The following is a 24,730-nucleotide window of genomic DNA, read 5'->3' on the forward strand; positions in this document are numbered from 1 at the left end:
AGAAAACATTGCCATTTTTGGACAATGGTTGGCGAGGGTTTAGAGGCCAATTCTCATAACATCGGAGAACTTTAAATTCTATATAGGTGACAGATTAAAACAACTACTTTTAACGATCTATTTCAATTTTAATTTTTGTTATGGGGTTTTGATTAAATTATGTTAATTTATTTTAAATTATTCCATATTTCAGTTTAATATTTATTTTATTTAGGGAGTCTATATTAATAGCTGTAAACAGACATGCCTTTGAGTTTAGTAGGACAACACCCCCCCCCATTCCGACTGTAGCTACCAACTCAATGGCTCCCGTAGTCCTCATAACCAAAGGCTCTAAGGCTTAAAAGTTTTTAATGCATTAGATCAGAAAATTTAAACCGTGTACATTACACGGCGAAATCACAAATAGACGAACAGGTCAATTCTGACCGTTACGTAGATGCCGATAGTAAATATATCGGTTATATATAGCGAAATATATACAAATTTTGACCAATTTTGTCAATTCAGAATGCCCTCTTGACATAAAAGAATAAAACCTAAAAAAGTCGCATAAAAAGGTATCAATAATGATGTTAATATAGATTTTGTAGTATTTTGTGACATTTTTTTAATTTTTTATCGCATGCAGTTTTTTTCAATTTGACTTATAATATTTTGTAATATTTTTTCACCTTACAACACAGGTTGGAAATATTATATAAGTACTGCAAATATCGTCCGATCCTCACGAAAATTTTCACGCTCAGAAGGGCTAAGCCTATTGTTTTCAAAGATGTCCGCAATATATTAGGGGTTGAAATGGACCAACAACTAAAAATGTTCCTGATTTTGCAGCCATTATAAAGGTCACAAATAGAAACCAAAGGACACGAAATCTCGCATAAGGTTAGAGTTTAGGACAGCGGGTACAATAAACCACTAATTTTGTGTGAAAAAATACCAGCATTACTTACAGGCGATATCCGAAATACACAAAAGGCGAACTTCTGGCTTATGCTGATTTCGTTGGCGAATATAGCCAAATATCGTAGGCAAGCAAATCATATAGATGAGTCTAAATTTGGAGTTATGGAGGGGCTTCTTGCTTTTGGAGATGATTGCAAAATATTTAGGGGTTAAAATTAACCAAAAACAGAAATGTTTTTTCCGATCACACAATTGAAGCCAATCGACACGCCTGTGAAGAGAGTTAAGGACAGGGAAGAATTCTAGCATTTTGGATAACAATTGGATTATATTTAGCTGTAAAATGGACTACAACAACTAACAGCCCGACGGAGTGCATAAATATTGGGCAAATGTCCCTAGTCACAATCCTAATTTCAAAAGCGAAATCTTCCAATATGTATTTAGACATAAGGGGGCTTCTAACATATTATAGTGTTGTAGGGTATAACATAGTCGGCCCCGCACGACTATAGCCTTTGCTTACTTGTTTTTTTTTTATTTATATTTAATTTTATAGGAATTCGATAGCGGGTTTTAAAATAATTTTTAAGTATTTATGTATTTCAACTTATTGAGATCTGCCCTACAGATCGTAGACAGGAACGTTTCATGTAAAAAAAAATATTGATATTAAGTAAATATTGAATAAACATACACTAAAGTTCTTTCTCTGAATATGAGAGAAACATTCAGACAAACGTGATACTTTATCTGGAACTGACAACAGTTTTTTTTGTTGAAAGATATAAAAATTGGTTATGTTCACCTGATACACCCTCCTATCACTGCTACAAGCATTTCTGCAATAAACCTTTTCCTCTTAGTGATACTTAGAAGCTCTGGAAACTCTAGACTTTGAAACCGAAGCTGGAAGCTTATCCAGTCCAAGTACCTCTATTATATGTCGATTACAATAAGAATATAACCTTATTGCAAAAATCCGATTTATTACACCACAGCCAATTAACAACAAAACGATTGAAAATGTTTTAGAATCGCAGCCTAAAAAAAACAGGTTGACATATTCACTACACCCCTAGTCTAGTTATTGTCGTTGGATGGCATAACAAAACTAATCGTTGAAAAATGCAATTACCTTTTTTGGGGAAAACTACCATTTTTTCCAAATACAGAGAGAATAAAAGAGATACCAAATGGCATGAATGGATAGGCAACAGCGAATACCCGTACGTAACTATCACGGCAACTGTTGGTACACATATTCGCTTTCCGAAAATCGACATTCACATCAACGAAGACAACAATTGCAATAAATCCAATAGACACTCGATAGTTCATTCACTATTAAAGAGATCGATAGAAGAACTTTGGTTATCGAGCAGCGTGTACGTAAATACAGATGTATGTATGCGTTATGCAACACTGAATCGGAGGGCTATTGGTGGCAGCTGAAGTAGCGTCAGAGCAATGTTATACGCTCCGTGTGACAACAAGCAAGCACTCCACCCAGTTACTATGTAGTTCACATTGACATCAGATAATAGAAGAAGGCAAGGACTGATGTTTGGGTGACTTTGCAGCAATAATTGTTGCTGCTGTTGTTGCTGTTGTTATTAGACAAACTTGTCTCAAAGAAACGCCAGCAAGTTTTTTTTCAATCGCTTTTTTCACCAAAGAAAATAACCAGAACCAGCTTTGAAATAACTTTTTTATTCGTGCAAAGGGAAAAAGTCGGAACGAACGGCAAAGTGCATACAAAAAAGTCAACGTAAACGAAATTGAGGAAGCACTTGAGTATTTGTGGCCACTCAAAGTCATCGAAAGTTTATCTGTTGTTGTTGTTGTTGCTGCCGTTGCTGCTGCCGAGTTGTGTCTAGCAATTGCTGTAAAGGCCAGTCACACGTCCATCTATCCCATCCAAACATCCATCCCAATCCCGAAGTAACCTACACCAACAGAGGGACCATTGCCGCAAATACTCCTCTTACATGGTGTTGGCCTAGACATATCGTTAAGCATGAATGTTGTTCGTTGGTCCCATTTGGCCGGTCGATATATGTGTAAGCATTTTCTTAAAGGCTTTTATTTTCCTTTTTGCTTTCTTTGCCAAAGAACCATCAGACCGTACAAATAAACGAAATGATAAACAGACATTTCTTCTTCTTCTTCTTTATTTTGAAGCGAAAGAAAAAAGTATCAGATGACAGTAGCAGCAGTCTTGTTAGGGTTTCTTGTGGCTCTTTTTGATTGTGTCTTTCTTTGCCTGCTCCTGCATACTTAAGATGCAAAATAAGACATTGTACCAAACTAACGCCCGGCCGCCCGTCCAGTCGGTCGCTCACTCGGTCGGTCTGCCGAAGTAGAGGATTAAAAAAATGCCAACACGCCTGTCATTCCTTCCTTTTCAAGTGTCATTCCTCAAGCAAAAAGAAAAAGTCGAGACATGGAAACTATATACAGTCAATGTCTTAATATAGATCTCTTTGAAAGCCGGCTAGTAAAACTCTTAACACTTTCTTAGGATACGGGAATTTTGTTAATTAACATATGGGAGGGTAGATATATGGTAAAGAACTTTATAGGAGATTATCCCCGATCTTACCTAAGAATGAAATGGATACTGCTTTTTAAAAGAAATGAAATGGAAATATTGCAAAATTTTCAAGGTTTATTGAACAATAGCTGGATTGGAAAAAGTTTCAAGTGAAAAGAAATGAAATAAAAGGAGATATTAAAGGAGTTGAGGGTATGACATCTGAGGAATTGTTCCGAAAGTTGTATGGGTCTTACAATAATGGTAAATCCAGTATGTAGTACATCATCGAAGTGTATGCATATATGGTATTAAACGAATTTCTGAATTCCGCAGAAAGAGTTAAATGAATGTAGGCCACATTCGTCCTGGCATAGCTGTTTGGAAAAATTAATCCAGTAAGAAGTTGGATGCTGTGTGCGCTAGTAACATTAACAGCAGGTTGAAAATAAGGGTTATTATTTAAAATAACTTATTTTCCACATGTCCTTGTGAAAGTAACTTGTGTATACAGGGTGAGATAAAAAAACTGCAACAAAGTCAAACGTCATAATTTCTACTTTTTTTTTAATTTTATCGAATGAAAGCAAAAAATGTCGGAAACAGAATCAAATTTTAGAATAGATTTAGATTTTTTCGAATTTGTCACCTTTGGCATGAATTACGGCCAATTAAACCGTCACACGCTGCCTGAATGTTGCTCTGCGGTATTTTGGCCCATTCCCGGCGAAGCGCTTGCTTCAGGTGATAGACACTTTGGTATTTTTTTAGTGCCAACCTTGCTTTCCAAAATACTCCAGATACAATAGTCCAACGGATTGGTTATTGGGCCATTGTGCGCTGGAAATGAAGCGAGGAACCTCATTTTGTGACCATTCTTGGGTGGCATGCGGCCAAAGTGTTTGCGTGCCCAATGTTTTAATACACCCTCCGGAATATTTTCGCGATAATATTCGGCATTTATTCTGAAGCCACGGTCGATTAATACGAGCGGAGAGCGACCATCGGCTGTTATGGCGGCCCATACCATCACCATGGCCGGCGCTTGAATTTTGGTGGCCAACCGAAGTGCACATTTTCAGCTGACTTCTTTGGAAAGTAAAAACGATCATTTTGTACGAACGATGGTACGAGACACAAAAGATGTATTCACATTTAAATGCTGGAGTGCTCTAACTATAGCCACTTCTAGTTTTCCAGCCAAATATAAAGAAATCACCCTTGAATTCCATCACAAATTACATTTTTTCTGGAAAATTCTCACACAAACGCTTTTGTTCGCTTGTAAACTATATAATAAGCTGTCACTGGAAAAATTATAACAGCTGCCGGATGAGTGTCACTGGAATAATTTTAACAGCTGTCGGACGAGTGGCTTAGAAATGACAGCATCCTGAAGTTAGTTGAAGTTTTATCATATCACCCTGTATTTAACATAAACATAATTTAAATATTAAAAAAATATATTTTTTTTAAATGTAATTATTTAAAAACTGAAAAAAATCTTTCTAAAATATCCCAAAATTCCAAGAATTTTTTTTCCTTAAAATCTCAGGGCATAATCTGTTCGGCTTGTGAAGTCAATTCAGAATTTCACAACCGAATGCAAATTTAATTTTTTGTTACTCTTCTCTTCTTTTTATTAAGAGAGTTTTTTCCCGCACATTTGCTAATGACGCGCTTCAGTACTCATTTAAAGCCGACCAAGAAGACAACAAACTGCTGTTCGTTCCGTGCAAAGAAATTCATGTTTTAAACATAAAGAAAGGAATGGAAGAAGAACTGATTCGCCTTAATCAAATCTGTTTGGAAGATGAAAACGTCAACTGCTGACGAGCCTTCCGTAGAAGAAAATTTTTTCGATTTAAATATATATCTTGGAGAACACTGTCACAATCTAATCAAAATATTGGATCGTTCGGTGTTTAAAGAATTATCCACTCGAAGACTGCTGGCCTTCAATCACTTTCGGGAAAAGTGTTTTTATCATCGCAAATGGTTGGATCTGATCTTCTGGGTGGCCCAGATATATAAGCGGGAAATTGAATTCTTTGTTGGTGATCAAATGGACTTGGATGTCATCTATCTGTACAAGAATCCAGCGGATTTTTTCTTATCCCTAAATAAACCCGAAACGGAGGCTTTACAAATCGTTGTCATAGATGCGAGGCAACATGTGCAAGAGTGTAATGAGAAGAGTTTACAGAATCTGCAGCTTGTTTGCAAGTCTCTAACAGAGGAGAAATTGTTTCCATCCCAGCCTCCAAGGGAGATAAGAAATAAAGATACGTTTTTAAAGATTTGTGTCCACAACAATTACCAACAATTGGTGGCCGATTCAAAAGAGAATATTTTACTTATCATCGAACTACAAGATTTCGCTGAACCGTACAATGGTCGGGGTTACAATTATGAAGAAATTGCCCGAGAGTGTGCCGAATATGGAATCGAAGCATAGTATCTAAATGGCCTGCGAAATTATGTACTCTTTGAGTTCAGTGGCTATCGTTATCCCCAGCTGATTTATATACCCCACGATGAGAAGGAGAATTTCCTGTATTACAGCGGAAGAAGTTATAAAACGGAAAAAGTCATTGCCTTCGTGAAGGACAACATGGGTCAGGAAGGGCGAAAACTACGACACAGTTTGCTAGCAAAAACCAGGAATGGACAAAAATACCACAAAGCAACATTCGGGCAGCGAGTGGCGGTTTCATTGGCCGTTTAAAGGCCATAATTCGTGCCAAAGGTGACCAATTCGAACAAATCTAAACTTATTCTAAAATTTGATGCTATTTCCGACATTTTTTTGCTTTCATTCAATAAAATTAAAAAAAAAAAATAAAAATTATTGCGTTTGACTTTGTTGCAGTTTTTTTAATCTCACCCTGTATATATGCCTAGTAATTGAAAGCAAAAGTAAAAAAATTGAATATAACTCTGAAAACTACAGGGCAGCATGTTGCGCCCCCTCCCCATTGCATTAACATTACATAACATTAGTTTATGTTAAAATAAATTAAACGTAATCATTTTATCTCATATTTATGATGATATTCCAAAACTTCATTCTTTCTTTTCTTTCATTATTTTTAAACCTGCAGGAGGTATCGAATTTTAAACCAATTCTAGTTATCCTTCATAAAAAAAAACTTTAGGTACTTTACATTTCTAATCCAAATATCACATTCTCTATTATGCCATGACTTTATGAAAGGAAACATTGTTCTGAAATAATCACTTTTTGTTGGTTTTTTTTACAGCTCTGTTATGGCTATCTTTCAGTGTCATTTGTAGTGACATTTCGATAAATCATAAAGTGACAAAATGTAAAATATCTACCCTACTTCCAATTGTCTCTAGGAATTCAACTCAAATAAAACAAATTGAATGGTCTTTCAAAAATAACTAAAAGCCTTTTATTTGCAAAGGCACACAAAAGCCAAAAACAACAAAAAATATGAAAATAAACCATAGAATTATAATAAAATTTTCACACAGGCGGCAAAGTACGAGTGGAACCAAATAACAAAGAGCGAATTTTATAAAGCCTTTATATGCAAATGAAGTCGGCAAATATATATAATACACACAGAGAGAAACACAAACAACTGACAGCCACTAAAACCTGGAAGTCTGGCCAGAAGCCGTGTAAAAGGCTAGCGTTATATATTTTTAGGCTATACAGATGAGACTCTTGCAATGCGTTTCATGACAAATATTTCAAATAGTTTATAAAAGTAGAACCAAATATAGAAGACACGCACATAGGCGTTTAAAAATTTACATTGCAAAGTAACCTTAATAGAGTAAAGAACGAGGACCATCTCTTCAATATTTTTTTTTTAATTTTTTTGATAAAAATTCCCTGGAATCCATGAATTTTAGGTGTATAGTGTTCTCGTCAATATTACGGATAATGACAAACTCCTTTTAAATATTAACAAGAAAAAAAAGGTGTAATTTCGGCCAGGCCGAACCTTGAATGCCATCCACCATTTGGAACGAATTTGACAATTTTCAAAAGATAAAAACCGTTAAAAATAAGACGACGTAGAAATACATAGGCAACTTTTATCATAATATTCGAATGCGAAACTTGAAAAAAATTGGTGATAATGTAGCTAAAATCATCAAAATACAGCATATAGGGAGGTACCATTATATGGGTGCTATACCAGAACGTGAACCTGCAATGACAATTTTCTGTCATAGGCTGTAGCATAAAATATGAACTTCAAATACCAAATTTGAAACAATTTCGGTGGATAATGTCCCTAAAATCATCAAAATACGGAATATCACGACATGCTGTTATATGGGGGCTATACAATTTTCTGTATTAGGCTGTAGTATTGATTACGAACTTCAAATACCAAATTTGAAACAATTCCAGTGAATAATGTCGCAAAAATCATCGAAATACCGAATATCGGGAAGTACCGTTATATGGCGGCTATACGAAAACGTGGACCGATATATCTCATTTTCAATACCAACCATCCTAGACAGATTGTTCTGCCAAATTTTGAAGAAAGAAAGACGGACAGACAGATAGACGAACATCATTAAATCGACTTAGAATTTTATGATGTGTTCTTCATGTTTTTTTTTTTTTTTTTTTTTGGTAATCCACTTGCACAATTTGTTGTTGTTTCAAAGTTTTATGTATTATTCAAGTTTTTCGTTTTTCGGGAAGAATAAAAGGAAAATGTTTACTTCTTACACCAAAAATTCTTCAAAATTTTTCATTTTAAAGTTTACCGAGGAGGATATTAGTAAAACCATTGAAAAATGGACCCACATCAAATTTTTCTGTCTATAACTATTTCAATGTCTCCATATGTACATACTAGAAACCAACAGAGACATCAATATCACATTTCCGAATTTAAGCTCCATCACTTTACCCAATACCAAATTTCGTCCACATATATGAAACAATATAGAAATTTGCATCCTAGACACCAAGAGTGATCCAAAAATAGTACCATTTACTATTTTTTTAAAAAAATATTGGACACATTTCCAGGCCACCGCCAGATACCAACAGAGACCAATATCAAATTTCGGGATTCCAGCTCTAAACATTCACGCGATACGAAATTCAAGTTGTACCAAATATAGTGCTATTTAGTACTTTTAGTACACATATCCAAAACCACATACTTATACTAACAGGGACAAATACAAAATTTTAAAATGTCAGCTTCATCCGTTCACCCTCAACCAAACTGTTTCAAATATAGTACCATTTAATACAGTTGGCACACTTAGTAAATATTTCCTCAACCACCTTAATATATGAAGCTTACTTTCCAACCTTGATTCTCGTACCAAATTTCATTTCAATTTTAACTTTATTCGTTCACATAATACCAAATGGTACCATTTGACAATTTCCAAAACCCCTTTGGAACATCTAGCTCAATCCGTTTATACAATACAAAATATTCAATATTTAGTACATTTTAGCACTTTTCGTATCCTTATATTAGGAAATTCTCCAGCCTTATCACAAGCATACGCATCAAGACTGGCCCTAGTGTAAATTTCAAGATTCTAGCTTCAGCCCTTTCGGCTGGGCGTTAATTCTCCATCAGTCAATCAGTTATTTTACTTCTCTTTCATATTAATAAAATAATTTAATAATATAATTAATAACTCAAATATAGGTTTTTACAAGCTATGCGAAAACGTGGATCCCTACAGCCAATTATCAGCCAGGGAACGCGGTGCCTATTACGAAGTCCAAACACCAAATTTGAGTTAATTCTGTTTTTAAAAAATGTAGCTAATATCGTCAAAATATCGAATATTAGAAGGTACCGTTATATAGGATTATACGAAGGGGTGGATTCGTACAGGCGATGTTATCTGATAGAATGCAGTACCCATTGCGAACTCTAAATTCCGAATTTAAAATAATTATGGTGAAAAGTGTGGCTAAAGTAATAAAAATAACGAATACAGAGAGGTACCGTTGATTGGGAGTTGTACGAAAATGTGGTATTCTATAGATAATTAGTACATACATACATACTCCAAATACCAAGTTTAAGATAATTCTGTTGAAAAAATCCTTAAAACAATGAATATTGGGAGGTACAGTTATGTGGGGGCTATATGAAGATGTGGACCTGTATAGAAAATTTTCTGAGATAGGAGGTGGTAACACTCACGAACTCCAAATGCCAAATTTGAAATAATTCCAGTAAAAAGTGTGACACAAATGATCAAAATAGCATATATCTGAATGTACAGTTACATGAGGACTATACTCTTGACTTTAGTTATCGTCAGGTCATTTGCTATATTTTCCAATCAAATATATTAAAATTTAAACAATATTCCACATTCACTTAGTTTTATCTTTATACAATTTTTTGGGGTTTTGCGACAAAGACAAACGGGCGGCATTTAAACAAAAACGAAAACAGAACAAAAAAGGAGTCTTACCTTTTTAATATAAAATACACAACAACTCAAAGCGGCGCATATATCCTGGAGTTAATATTGCTGAGTGACGATGATGTTGAATAGCTGGCCGGCTGACTGGCTAGGGGCTTGTTTGGTTGTTTGGTTTTTACGGCGCTATGCTTTATTCGAAGCCAAAAACAGCGAGTGATACAAAAATCCTTTTTTACCCAAAAAAGTGGACAAAATATTAAAGGATTTCAAAAATTATAATGGAAGGCCATTCTTATTCCCTTGACGGTTTGTTTGTTAGGTATCTTCAAAACGCTGCGCTCAAACACACACACAGCGACACAAGGGCTAATGAAACAAATTTGAAGGTATTAATCCCAGGCCGTGAAGAATGCAAAGATACTTGCTGGCAAACAGATGAGGAGAGGAGGGATATATTTCGTCGTTGGCTGCTTCCACTGCTCGGTGACTCGGAATTTGTATGAGAGTCTGTTGATTCGCTTGGTACGGCGTTCGTGTCGATGGAGGATTCTTCTTTTGGTTGATTCACCTTTTGTTTGTTAGCCAAAAAGGATGTAGGACGTTGATAAAATTGCGTTACAACACCGACTGAGTAGTAAAGTACACTTTACAAGTTGTTTTTATTTTTGTTGGTTATTTTACACTTTTTGTACACTTTTCGCTTGTGTTGAACGAACTGAGTAGCTGGCTGGCTGGTTTGGTTTGGTTGCTTGCTTGTCATATTTTTTGGACTAAAGACCACCGCATAACAACATTTTATATATACATATATAAACACTCAAAAACGCATACATTCATACATACGACGGCATGTAAATATTTGCTTTGGCTAAATGCGAAAATGCTGCTTTTACGATGTGTGGAAGCGTGGGACACGTTTTGTTTTGCGCTTGGATATTTTTTTTTTATTTCTATACACACGGAGGACGCACGCACACACAGACACACAAATAGATACAGGAACGCGCACAGGATAATGTTATGTTACAAGCGCGTAAATTATACAAATAAAGGATAATAAAGGATGACACAACATAGAGCGACGACACATATACGGTTAGAATAGACAACAACGAGACGACAATTACGACAACAACGACACCGATGACTATAAAAACCGATTGTTTACATATATACAAATCAACCGAATAATAATGGTTAACACGAATACCGTCAGCTATCCTTAGGCCTTGTTGCTGTTCAATATGACCGGAAAAATATCAAATCTACCGATAAATGTTTTTGTATTTTAAGTTGCAATTAAGTTTTCCCGAATTAGTCCCACTCTGTTACTCGCACAATTAAGTTTGTCTTTTGATTAGTATATTTAGCGGACATCTTCTTGATCCATGATGCTAGAGATATTGGGATTCACATTTTTTGCGACAAATTTCACTTGTTTCCAGACATTTTGGGTTTGGTTTTCAATTTTATTCATTTAACGCATTTTTTCTACGTGCGGAAACTGCAATGAAAGGAAAATATTAAAATAAGTATCATATGTTAGGAAAAAGTTGGGATAAAATCTAAATTGTAACACAAAATGGGAGACAGCCAGTCTCCAGGTTCTAGAGCAAACTCAAATTTCAATTTCAAGTTTGAGCAAAATTTGTTCAAAATGGAGCAGATTCCGGGCATTTTTTTTTTAGTTTTCGTCATATCGTTGTTGTAGATCACTCCCTCCCCCTCTTCAACAAAAAAAACAAGCTTATTTTCCTCATTTCCAAGTAATAAGATCGTCGGACCAAAACCGAAGGTTATAGTTTCGAGAGTCGGTATCAACAAACGAAGGAAGAAAAAAGGACAATGAGTTGATGTAGATGTGAGATTTTAAATGTTCGTAACGACAGCACAGTGTTTTTAACTGCAAAAAGGTTGAGAATTAAAATACCGTGCACAGAAAATTACTATTTTAAGTAGCTACGAAAAAATTTGTCAAAACTTGGTTAGGGTGCTCATTATTATTTTTTTCCGGCCTGTAGTGTTTCGTCATCAATTTCTTTCAAAGGAAGTATGAATGAAAATGAGAAATGATTGGGAAAGAATTCGTCTCTACACAACACTTGAATAAATAGTACTTTCTAAAGATTTTACTGACCTAAAACAATGCATTTAAACAGAACTTTTTTCGATAAATAATTTAAATACCTTCCTTAGAAGCACTCAAGCTTTGGACCTACCCGAAATCTATGCGTTCCTTGTACATGCGGTCATAACCCGCATATATAGGGTGAGATGAAAAAACTACAACCAACTTCAGACTGCTATCATTTCTAAGCCACTCGCCCGACGGCTGTTAAAATTATTCCAATGACAACTCATTATATTGTTTACAAGCGTACAAAAGCATTATCTGCAGAATTGGTTCGAAACGTAAAGAAGCGACTTGATCGAAACCGGCGTCGCAGTGGCCGAAAAATGGCTCGTGAAAAATGAGCTCGGGTTAAAGCCATTGAAATTCCAAAAAGTGCAAGAACTTACACCGTAACAGAAAGAAAATAGTCTGAAAAGAGCTAAAGAGTTGCTTCGCTTGGCCGAAAGAGGTGAACTGCCGAAATTGCATCTTCGGTTGGCCACCAGAACTCAAGCGTCGCCCATGGTGATGGCATGGGCCGCCACAACAGCCAATGGTTGCTCTCCGCTCGTATTAATCGACCGTGGCATCAGTATAAATACCGAATATTATCGTGAAAATATTCAAGAGGGTGTATTAAAGCCTTGGGCACGCAAACATTTTGGCCGCAGACCTTGGACATTCTAACCGGACTCAGCACCATCGCTCTCACCACGGGCCAACCAAGAATGGTTACAAAATGAGGTGAGAAATGTTGAGGTTGGCACTAAAAAATACCACAGTATCGATCACCTCAGGCAGCGCATTGCCGCGAATGGGCCAAAATGCCGCAGAGCAAGATTCGGGCAGCGTGTGACGGTTTTATTGGCCGTTCGAAGGCCATAACTCGTGACATAGGTGACCAATTCAAACAAATCTAAACTTATTCTAAAATTTGATGCTATTTCCGGCATTTTTGGCTTTCATTCAATAAAATTAAAAAAAAATGTAAAAATTATGGCGTTTGACTTTGTTGCATTTTTGATCTCTCCCTGTATGTAGATATAATCCTATTTTTGAAAGCTTTTGTTGTAGACGTTCCATCTTAACACAGTATTAAAGATTCGCAAGCAAAATCAATAATTTAAGAAATATTGAAAATAAATTCCCATAGATACATTACTGCTTTTTACATTACTACATTACTGTTTTTTGTTTGCTATGAACTCCAAAACAGTTTTGATGAAAGGCATCCAACTATTAAATATAGAAAGGTCAGGTTTTAGCGCTGTTCCCTGTAACCTTTAAAACCCAGTATAATGCCATTACCACTTTCAACTGCCCAATTACAAAGAGTTCCATTAAAAACAGTGGCTGAAATCATCAAAATACTGAACTGCACGAGATGTTATTACATAGGGGCTATAGGAACATGTGGACCAATATAGATAGCTTTCTACCAGACGAATTATTGTCCACAACGAGCTTGAATGCTAAATTGAAAAAATTGTGTTGAAAATTCTGGCTAAAACGCAGAATATCGGACGGTACAGTAGTATGGAGGCTCGTTTACCTACGTAGCCAATTTTCTGTCAGTGGGATTAGTAGCTATTTTGAACTGCGCATATCGAATTCCGCACAATTTTATTGGAAAGTCCGGATGAAGTCATTAGGTTGGTGTGTATTTCAGACTTTACATGTCGAATGCCAAGAAAAGGAATTTGTTTTTATCAGGAACTGCAAGTAGCGTGTTTACGAGAACTTCATTTGACAACCTGACTAAAATTATCAACATTCCGAATGGCAGGAATCACTGTCATGCTCGAGCTGTTTTTTATTTCCTTCAGATATGTTAGCCCTATCACAGAAATAATATCTATTACATTAAAAACGTGTTGTTTATTTATTTCTTAGCTTCATAGACCTCTAATGGATTATCACTTGGAATCCTTGAACAAAACTTATTAATATCCCCTGTAAACTCTTCCGAAAATGTGATTATTCTTGAAGTTACAACAAACGAGACAACAAGGGCATCAATGTTTATTATGACAACGAAACACGGGACATACATATATACCCATATATTCTGCGTTTCCAATAACAAGAAGAAAGCACAAATAATTTCTAAAAAGGATAATAGTGAAACAAATACAAGAGATACCTTATTACACTGTTATTCCTCCTTTCACTGTCCTTTATTGTTAATGTAATTTTCTATCATAGAGGATAAAGAAAATACAAAACAGAAAATATGACTTACAAAAAATATACCACATAAAAGTCAACATGGCACTCACAAGAGAAATCTTGCATATGAGAGTAAAATATGAAAAGGTAAACACGATACTGGAAGAGAGAAACTGCTTCTTTAAACATAACCTCACAAAACATTTTAAGCAAAAGCCAAATATTGAAACATTACCACTTGTACTCCCAGAGAAAAAGAGAATAACAATTTTAAGGGTAACAGAGATAAACACAAAACATAAACATGTGTTCTGCGACACAAAAATTGGCTCATTGAGAGAAAAAGAGAGTAAATCCCCAAGGAAAATTACAATTGTCAGTTGGTGATATGAACAAGATTCATGCTCAACACATAATGGGAGAACATGGCACAAATCAACCAAGAAATTCAACTAAAAACAAAGCTCTCTTCCCTGTCTGTATTAAAAACCATTGTAATTTCACCACGGAGTCCGAAAACATAACAAACATTTGGATTCAAATCGCACATATAAGCGGCTTTCTCCCGAAGTATGCTGTGATAGAGAAAGAGAGCGAGAGTAAGACAACCACAAATGCTTTTGAGTTCTTCTACCATGTCAGATACAATTGGCAAAAAATGAAACCGCAGGATTTTAACCTCAAAAATTCCTTCTAATCAATGAAATATGAATGAAATCAATGTTGTTGGATTCCTTAAAAGGAATGTACGGATAGCAACACCACCAAGAACAACAGAATAGGAAGAAAGCAAAACTTAATGTAGAAAGGAATGGCTGGGAATTTCCCAAGCAAGACAACACTAAGTTATGATAGAAAAATCTAAAATGGAATGTTGAAATGTGTTGAATCGAAATTGTTTTTCGTTTTACTTTCTTAAATTTCCATATCGCGTTAAATTTAAAATATATTTTTTTCAAATTATGAAGCCTTTAAATTGTTATATTTATCGAAGTGCAAAACACAGTAGGTTTTTAATTGTTAAAAAAAAAAAAAAACTTTAAAATATTTTAAAAGATCATTATACAACTTTCATTGATATATAAGGTAGGTAAATCCAAAATTGGGTCCCTAAAATAAAGATACTATACAACAAATTCAATTCAATAAGCAGAACGATCTTCCTCGTTCTTTTCCTTAAAAAGGGATTAGTTCCTCTTTCGTCTAGTTCATACGTTCCAATTAGTTCAATGCGTTAGTTTCCTTTTGTTTAATCGTTATTTTAATCGTCACAAACATATTCCATTCCATTGTCATGTAATAAATAATAATCGCAATTTATAAAACGTTTGTAAACTACTATATATCTGAAGTGTTATGTTAATATCTTCAATATTGCCTTCAAATAAAAGAAACACAAAAAATGTGTTTCTTTCAGAAAATATAAGAGAGCAGATAACAAAAGAACTAGATAAACTATAGTTCGATCTAAAGCATTAACCTCACAGGAACTGCCACAAAAGGGATATTTTATTATTATTACACTGTGAGACAAAATTACATTTTTTTCAATAACACCGTGCAACACGAAAAAATATTACCGCGAAAATACAGCAGATTATGAAAGTAGAGCTTAAAACCAAAAGACATGTGTATCGACGTTTTCAAAGTTACATCGAAAAGTAATCAAAATGAAGGAGGCAAATTCCCCCTCTTCCACAATTTTGGATTTTTTTGCATTCGGATTCCATGGATTTAGGTATTAAGAGCCTTCGGCAATATTGCAATATTGGTAAAAATACCAGCAAGAGGAAAATTGCAACCCACAAGCGAGTAAACAAAGGGGTCTTTTGGCCCTTTTTAAAAAATTGAATTGAAAACTTTATATAAACGGCATTATAGCGAGTCAAAGTATTCTACAAAATTATTTGCTTTAAAATTCTATTATAGGTCTTGGAAGAAGTCAAGAATCGAAATCTTACCTAAACGCCAATCAATGTTCTCAAAAACACCCGAAAATATTCCCTAATTTTTTGATCATTTTGTCCTCGGACTTTTTTCGAGTTGTCTCCTGAATGTAACATAAAAGTTATATTAAAATTGAAAATTATGTATTTGTTTTTTTTTTTCTCTTTAAATTTAACACGTATCCAATTCCAATTAAAAACTCCCTTTATACTCAAGTTTTTAGGGAAAGTGTTAAAGTAAGAATTATTCTAGATCAAATTTCTTTTTGAGTCTCTGAAAAAAAGAAATTTGAATACTAATAAAAACTGTGATTATTTCTAAATAATTTAGAACGTTTTCCCAATTCGCTGCACATTTTCTTATAATTTCACTGTACAATAGCCAGTCTGAGTTTTGGAAAATGCTAGAATTTGCAAATAATTTTAAGGTCATTATATAATTGTGACCGTACACCCGGAATCGTTGGTACAGAAAATAGGACATATCGATCCAATTTGGGAATTGTCCCCGTGTAATGATAACTCCATTTAATTTTGCCAAATTTTTTTCCATTTTGAGTCCTTATTAAATATTGTCAAGGCTCTCAAAATTTTTAAAATCAGGAGTTTTTTTTTATATATGAGTGCTACTCCGAAACATGTTTATAATTGCGAAGAAGTATTCTATGCATTTAGGAAACAAGTTTAAGAACAAATCGGTCTTAAAATTTGTTTTGTAAAATAACTTTTCATAAAATCACATAAAGTACTGTTTTAAACCAAAAATGTGTTTTTAATATTTAAATATTCCTTGCGTTTGGGTGAGATTTAGGGAGCTATGGTAGTACTTTATATCAAATTAAATTTTTACAATATATTATCCCGTTTAAAGAGAAGTTTTACCAAATTTTGCCTTAAGAACCCTTTTGACTCGCTTGAGGTTTAACATTTACTACCAAAAATACTCGTATTGTTGTCAGTAGTACTACTAATATATATCTAACATGAATATTTGAATTTGGGAAGACTTAAAAATACTAAAAATAGCTATATCTGTTCCGATTTGTTTCAAACTTGATAGATTTTATTCTAGTCGAAGCTTTATTGTTTGATCTCAAAGTCGACGTAACTAGTTAATGTATCATTAACATCAAAGCAGAGGAAAATATACAGGGTTCCCCATATTCGACGGACCCATGTTTTGTTATGCGACTTGTGTGCGGTGGAGCGCCGTCTTGTCGAGACCAGAACTGCCTCATACGCTTTCGACGAATAATTGGCATCATAAAATTGGTCATCATGTCGCGATAACGCTCCTGATTGATGGTAACAGCATGGCCATTTTCATTTTGGAAGAAAAACGGACCAATGACTGTTTTCGCACTAACGCCGCACCAAACTGTGACTTTTTCGCCATGAAGAGGCACTTCTTGAATCTCCTGAGGATTTTCAGTGGCGTAAAAACGGCAATTTTGCTTATTTACGGTCCCTTAGAAGGCGCACTTCTCACATTTTTTAATGTTTTAAAAGCACGTTGAGTTTTCACAATTGACTTCTTCTGTTGAATGTAAATTTCAACTATTTCAGAGCGCTCGCGTGGCGTGTACTGGTTCATGGTAAAAATCTGCTTGGACTGATGCTTCAAACGCGGTATGTCATTAAGCGATGTGACATCTCTGTCAAAAGTTATGGCGTTGTACGTATAAACGCACTATCTAAATTGAAACTCGCAGTGTGGCGCCCAATCAGCAAACAATCAACACACTTCAAAGCCAATTTTTCGTAAAGGAAAAATGCTAATTCTCCTAACATTTTGACCCATAATAAATATTTGAGATTGGTGTGAAAGAAATGTAATGCATGTGATGGAAAGCAGAATTGAACTGTGTTCTCAGATTGAAGATAATTTTTAAAAACGTAAATATATGGCATTGTTAAAACGAATTTGACTTTTCTCGGGCCAAGGTCCGCGTTTTCAAAAGTCCTAGACTCGGCTTTACTTCAAAAAAATTAATCATAGATAACATTGAGTTTGTAGACCCATTAAGTGAAGCTACACTGAATAAGAGTATTATTTCCACAAATTCGAATCAGTCGAAAGTTCAATTTTTCTCACAATTTTCTTCTTTTCCAGAGGTGTCATTAATTCCATTCCAAAATGTCATAGGCAAGCAGGTTATGAGCAATTTGCGTCATGTAATCTGACAGAAAAGCACAAAAAATTACTTTAACAAAATATGGCATTCTCTTTTAGAATCGAAAGCAAAAATAAAACAATTAATAACGGAAAAAATATAATATATATCTGATTCTTTTCTATAAAAAAATCGTATAATTTTTTTGTTGCAATTTTGTACCTTTTTGTTTGTTGGCCAGATCACCAATTTTTGTCTTTTAAATATTATTACAATGTTAATCCAAGAAGTAAGTTTTATACGCTTAATGTGCGATATATATTTTTATAGTATAAAATTGCTCGGCCGAACTTAGATTCATTTAAACTATTTTAAATTGATCTTCTTTAAAACAAAATAATTCGGCGATGAAGGCAATTTTAAAACATTTTGGTATATAGATCTTCTAAACACTGCTTTGAATCGTTCATTTTACTCTGAGTTAAAAGTGGCGATGAGACACTCTTTTTAAAACACTTTATTACACAGATTCTCTATTTTTGTTTGTTTGTACGTCGTTTTATTGGATTTGTTTCCTTTGTTATTAAAAATATTTAGTTCAATCAAATTTTTTCAAAATCCTGCTGTTTATTCAAAATCTCGTTGTCCCTTTCGAAAAGCCAATTTTACTTGAAGTCCAGCAGTAAAAAAAAAAACAATGTACAAATATCTACTACACCCTACACAATAAGGAAACGAGAGATACAAAAGAGAAGCTTGTGTGGAAAACAAAACATAACTCCCATTACAATACCCTAAAAAGGACAAAAGGTTTCTTGACGAAAGAGGAAATCAAAGGGAAGGAAGCAAACATATTAAGGATTTTCTGGCAAAAAGCCAAAACATTAAAAAAACGAAACAGAATACACAACAAAAACACAAACAACAAGGATACGACAATGATAGGCGAACGACGATGCGGCAACATAACTTTTGAGTAATCCAAAAAGTATAATAACAAGCATAGATATTAACACCGAAATTGAGAGAGCGAAGAGAGAGAAGGAGAGTATATAATTTCTCACCACATAACATGAGAATATTCCACATATTGAGAATATCCTTTGAGCAATGAAAACAACAACTGCCAGCTGAGCAATTCCGGTGATTAGTGAATTTTTCACCAAAAACTGTGGTGATTTTTTCGTGTTTGGAAAATTGGCTCGCTCGCTCTCTCTCCCTTCTTATTCGCATTGCTCTGCCCACGTTTTAATGGAAAATAAACACATGCTAAACCACCAAAATGTATACACAAAGCAAAATACTCAAACAACAGGACTGTTTGGTTGGGAAAATCCATGCCAGAGATGATGATATGGAAACAACAACCAGAAAAAATTCGAACGATGAACTGGAAGAGAAGCAAAAATACTGTCATCAACGAAAACAACAACAACACCAACAAAATAAAATAAAACACAAATGACAGGACTGTGACTGCAGTCATAGACCCCAGCAAAAACAAAAACACAACAACGCCATCGTCCACAGCTGGAGCCGCCGCAGAAGCAGGAGGTAAAGGAAAATATATTTTCTGGCCATAGTTTTATACACAAATGGCAGGACGCCAGAGAGTGTAAGGGAGGTTTGGCATCGGCCTGTTCCCCAAAAGTTAAGCGCTGCTGAATGTATACGTTCGTCGATGCAATGGTATGTGTGCATGTGAACGTATGTAAAGCAGTGTAAAGGACACGATACACATACATTCAAATGGAAGTCGGTATGTATAGGACAACTTTGCTCAAGTATTCGTTCTTTCGTTTGTACGCTTTTTTATTGTTTATTTTTTGAAACAACAATAAAACATAGTTAAAAAGGAGAAAATAAGAATTGTGTGGGGAATAATCTACACAGAGACATACCCAACTATGCTTGCTCCCCGAAAAAAGGCTCCTCCAACCCCCATACAGCCAGCGCAAAGCACGAACAAAATGGCAAGAAAACAGTCGAACCCGCAGGGTTTTCAGAATAATTTATGAAGAATAAAACATCAGAAAAACAAGAAACGAATGAATTCTATGGGCCAAGGGCTGCAATGAAAAAAAGGAAAGCCCCATCAGTTTTTCGTCCCTTTTACGAAATGTATAGAAATGCCATACAGATATAAGTCAGTCAGTCGTAGTTGTTCTCATCGTCAACAGCAATGATAAACAAAAGGACTTCATCGTCATCATCAGCATCACAACCATCACCACTACCTCCCTCATGATCATAATAATGCCATGGTCCTTCCATCTACATCATTGCCACCACCATGCATTCACTTGGTTATAATGATACCAGTCAAGGAGATGGGTTTTAATGAAAACAGAACTGTTCCATTATAGTGTCACTTTAGCACTTGAAGAATACCATGGCAACATCTTGGGGAATCATATGGGAATTGTTATGCAGAATGAATGAATCTTAACTATGTTTAACCGGTTGCTTAATATCATAAAAGATATCTGCTTAACGCGAGATGTTTTCTAAGGGAAAGCCAAAACCGGAGGAGGCATTGTTTTCCTATTATAATTAAGGATATTAAAAAACAAAGAAATTTTTAATTGGTCAAATACACATACGTACGTGCAAATAATAGATCTCACATGGGTACAAGTCGAATTATGTTACATTTTTTACGAACCATGACCCTATACACAGAACTATGAGCAGTCGGGCCGACAATGACATAAGCAATACTACTAGCCTGAGATACCAAAATTATTATAAACAAAAGATTCGTCTTTGTTTTGGACCAAATAAAATAGTTGGATATACAGCGAGGAAATCATTTGCAGAGAATTCACATGAATATCGGTCAGAATTTGTATTTTCGAAAAGGTTAGTTAGGAATAATTATTTAAAGGATAGATAAGGAGGAGATAATCTCCGTTTCAAATTCAGGCATATATTAAAAATAATATTATTATTTCAAAACTGTGAGGAAACAAAAAACTGAAATTAAAATGCATGATCCACGGAATTAACACCCGAATTTAAACTGATGCAACGTTTAATGGATGTAGCTCTCCTAACACATTATTAGATCCAATATTGAACAGCCCCTGATTTAACCAATTTCTTTAGATTTCTGGGTATTTTCTAGAAAAGAATTATCCAACAACGGATGGAGTCGATGGGCAAAATAAAAATTTACCCAATACTATTATTTCGATATATTTCCGGAACAAGAGAACATTCGTTTAACATTGCGAAATAATGAAATGATTTGTATACTCACAGAATTTTTATTTTCGTGTCCCGATTTCAAATTATATCTCAGTATTTCATTTTTGTATATATCCTCAACAGCAGCTTGAATATAATATTTCATTTTAGAAATATGATGTAAATGTATGAACTTTTTTGTAAAAAGTATTTCTGAATTTATTTTTATTAATTTGACACAATCTGTTAAAAAATTGTAGATTGCTTTGACCAAATTTATTTCGAAAACAAGTAAGAAACGTAAATGACAAGGCCTACACATGGCCTATATAACAGCGTTACCTAAAATTCGACGTAGCGTACACAAATATTCAACTTTCCCACTGTCCTAATTTGTGTATGGACGTATACTCTTTACTCCAGACATAATAGTCCAACGGATTGGTATCCGGAGATTTCGGTGGCCATTATACGCTGGAAATGAACCGAGGAACCTGAATCCAGTTGGAATGTCCATGTCGGCTGCCAAAATGTTTTCGTGCCCAATGCTTTAATACACCCTCCAGAATATTTTCTCGATAATACTCGGCATTTATTCTGATGCCATGGTCGATTAATACGAGCGAAGAGCGACCATCGGCCCACACCTTCACCATGGCCGGCGATTGAGTTCTGGTGGCCAACCAAAGGTGCACATTTTCAGCTGACCTCTTTGGTAAGTAAACACCATCATTTTGTTTGTTTACAAACTGCTAGACAAGGAATGTTTTCTCATCGGAGAAAACCAAACTCTGCAGTTCACCACTTTCAGCCAAGCGAAGCAACTCTTTAGCTCTTCTGAGTTTATTTTGTTTCTGTTGAGGTGTAATTTCTTGCACTTTTTGGAATTTCAATGGCTTTACCCGAGCTCATTTTTCAATATTTGCCGAATGGAATATTGCTATATGTTCAGCTCACGAGCTTTTTTCGGCCAGTGCGACGAGGGGTTCGATCAAGTCGCTTCTTTACTTTTCGAACCATTTCTGCTGATGTTGCTGTTTTCTTCCGTCCACTTCCTTGACGTCGGGCTACGCTACCAGTATCACGATAACAAAATATTTATTCACATTTATAGGCTGGAGTGTTCTAACGATAGCCACTTGTGGTTTTCCAGCCAAATATAAAAAAAAATCACACTATCACGCTTGATATCCATCACGAATAACTTTTTTTCGGGAAAATTCTCACCAAAATGCTTTTGTACGCTTGTAAAAAATATATTGAGCTATCACTGGAATAATTTTAACAGCTGTCGGGCGAGTGGCTTAGAAATGACAGCAGTCTGAAATTGGTTGCAGTTTTTTCATCTCACCCTGTATATGCAGTTTGATTTAAATTTGAAAGGGATGTGGCTTTTTCACGATCTAGCGATTGCGTGAAGTGTTGAGAGAATTGGTCCTACAGCTAACAACTATACATTCAGGGGAATGATATGAAAGCATTAAAATTAAATATTTTAAGAAATATTCTTCTGAATATTAAATTTAAAAATCTAAATTTCAAAAAATTACATTTCAAATAACCATATCCATCTCTGTATATTCTGTAATTAACTTTTTCCAATTTCACCGCATAGAAATGAGGTTTCCATCATGTAAACATATGATTGCATGACTTTACATTCTTAATTCTACCGTGGCATTGAAAATAGAAACGAATAATACAAAAATGTGAATGTTTTTGATTGGAAAATATAACAATTGGGTGAATTTTGAAAATGAAAATTTTCGCTACGTTAATTGGTGTTAGGTTTTAAGATATGGACCTGGCGCATTTGGGTAATACGGAGGTACAAAACATTGTACCGGATGTAGTGTACGCTGCGTCGAATTCAAGGTAACGCTGTCAAATCACAATTCTGTTTTTGACAAATAAATTTGCTGTCAAAAGAAATATTTTGAATCGATAATTACATTGAGTCAAATCTCAATAGTTTAAAAACTACTAAGCATGCACCATGCTACTACGTTTATTATCAAATTGTTGCCAAAAGAACTGCTTCTTGGCCAAACTTTCGTAGGCCTCGGCTAAGTCTATGGTCGGGAGAGCTGGCAATTGATGCCTTACGTCGCAATATTTTGCGGTAAAATCTGTGTAGATCTGGAACATTTTGAATAAAATGAACAAATTCCTCAAAATATTGGGATACACCTTACAAATCATTCAAAATATCAAAGATCGTTCGCCAAATTAATATTTTTATGGGTTATAAATAATGTACTTATTATAGTTAGATTAAGTTTAGTCTACTTTTTAAATGAAAATAATGAAATTCTACTCTACAAAGGACCGAGATCAAGCTTAAATATAACAATTTAGGTATACACAATTTGTATCATTTTCCTCTTTTTCATTTAAAATTGTTTCTGAATATAGAACATTTAGCAATAAAAACAAACTGAAATAGTTTTAAACATTTCACAATTATTTTAGTCCTTTCTAGAACCTGTAAGGGCTTACTTGTTTTGTAATTTTTTCGATAACAAAAAGGAAAGGTACTTGGAAAAATATAGCATCTTTTCACATATTTCTTTTCTATTGCATTTTAATTTGATTTTATTGTGGTTTAATTTCAACTTTATTAACTGTATCTCAAATGAATGTAAATATATCAAGATCGAGATCGAGAACAACTAAATCGGAAAGAGTCAGTCGGCAATTAAACTATATTGTTAGTAATAGTTAGTCATAACAATATCAAACAATGTTTCTATCCTTAGTTGGCAAAGAAGAAAGTGCAAAACCCAAAACACGGAATAGAAAAGGACAATGAAACTGCAAGTACTAACGTTTTATTGGTAGTAATAGAAGTGACAGTTTTATAACGAGCAAATATGACTTGTCAATGAAATTCTATCTTTGATATACGATCCACAATAGTATTCGTAAAAGAACAAAGGAGCCTAGGGCCAGAATCGAACTAAGTCAACCTGAATTTTTTTTTTTCATCAACTAAAAATCCGATGACTTAAGTCTTTAAAAAACCGTTATATGTATTCTCACCTTTAATTTTTCATTCCACTTATAACCCCACGAAATATTAATTTTAACCCCCGCCAAAATATATATTCCTGATGAGCATACATTTCTATGTCATATTAGTCATGTCTGTGGAAATCACATTAGCGATACAATTCATGTTTTTTATATACGACGGATTTATGCATGGTAAATCTGTTTTATATCCAAATATTGTTCTACGAAATTCGTCTACGTATTCCAGGACTTGTCCATGTCCGCCTCATTCATATCTTCAATACATTTAAGTTATTGTAGAGGAGTTTCCGGCTATAATGTAGTACGT

The 24,730-nt window shown here is 34.7% G+C and overlaps 1 protein-coding gene across 1 annotated transcript in view; it reads right to left on the reverse strand.

Moving 5' to 3' along the window:
• LOC101888412 (semaphorin-1A) overlaps positions 1–24,730 on the reverse strand; it is a 620,253-nt gene that overhangs the window by 590,517 nt on the left and 5,006 nt on the right. The window contains exon 2 of the mRNA XM_059128225.1: positions 9,905–11,360. The gene's annotated coding sequence lies outside the window, so the exon portion shown is untranslated. The remainder of the gene's footprint in view (positions 1–9,904; positions 11,361–24,730) is intronic.

Source organism: Musca domestica, unplaced genomic scaffold, assembly GCF_030504385.1.
Source record: "Musca domestica strain aabys unplaced genomic scaffold, Musca_domestica.polishedcontigs.V.1.1 5, whole genome shotgun sequence".
Taxonomy (NCBI): Eukaryota; Metazoa; Arthropoda; class Insecta; order Diptera; family Muscidae; genus Musca; species Musca domestica.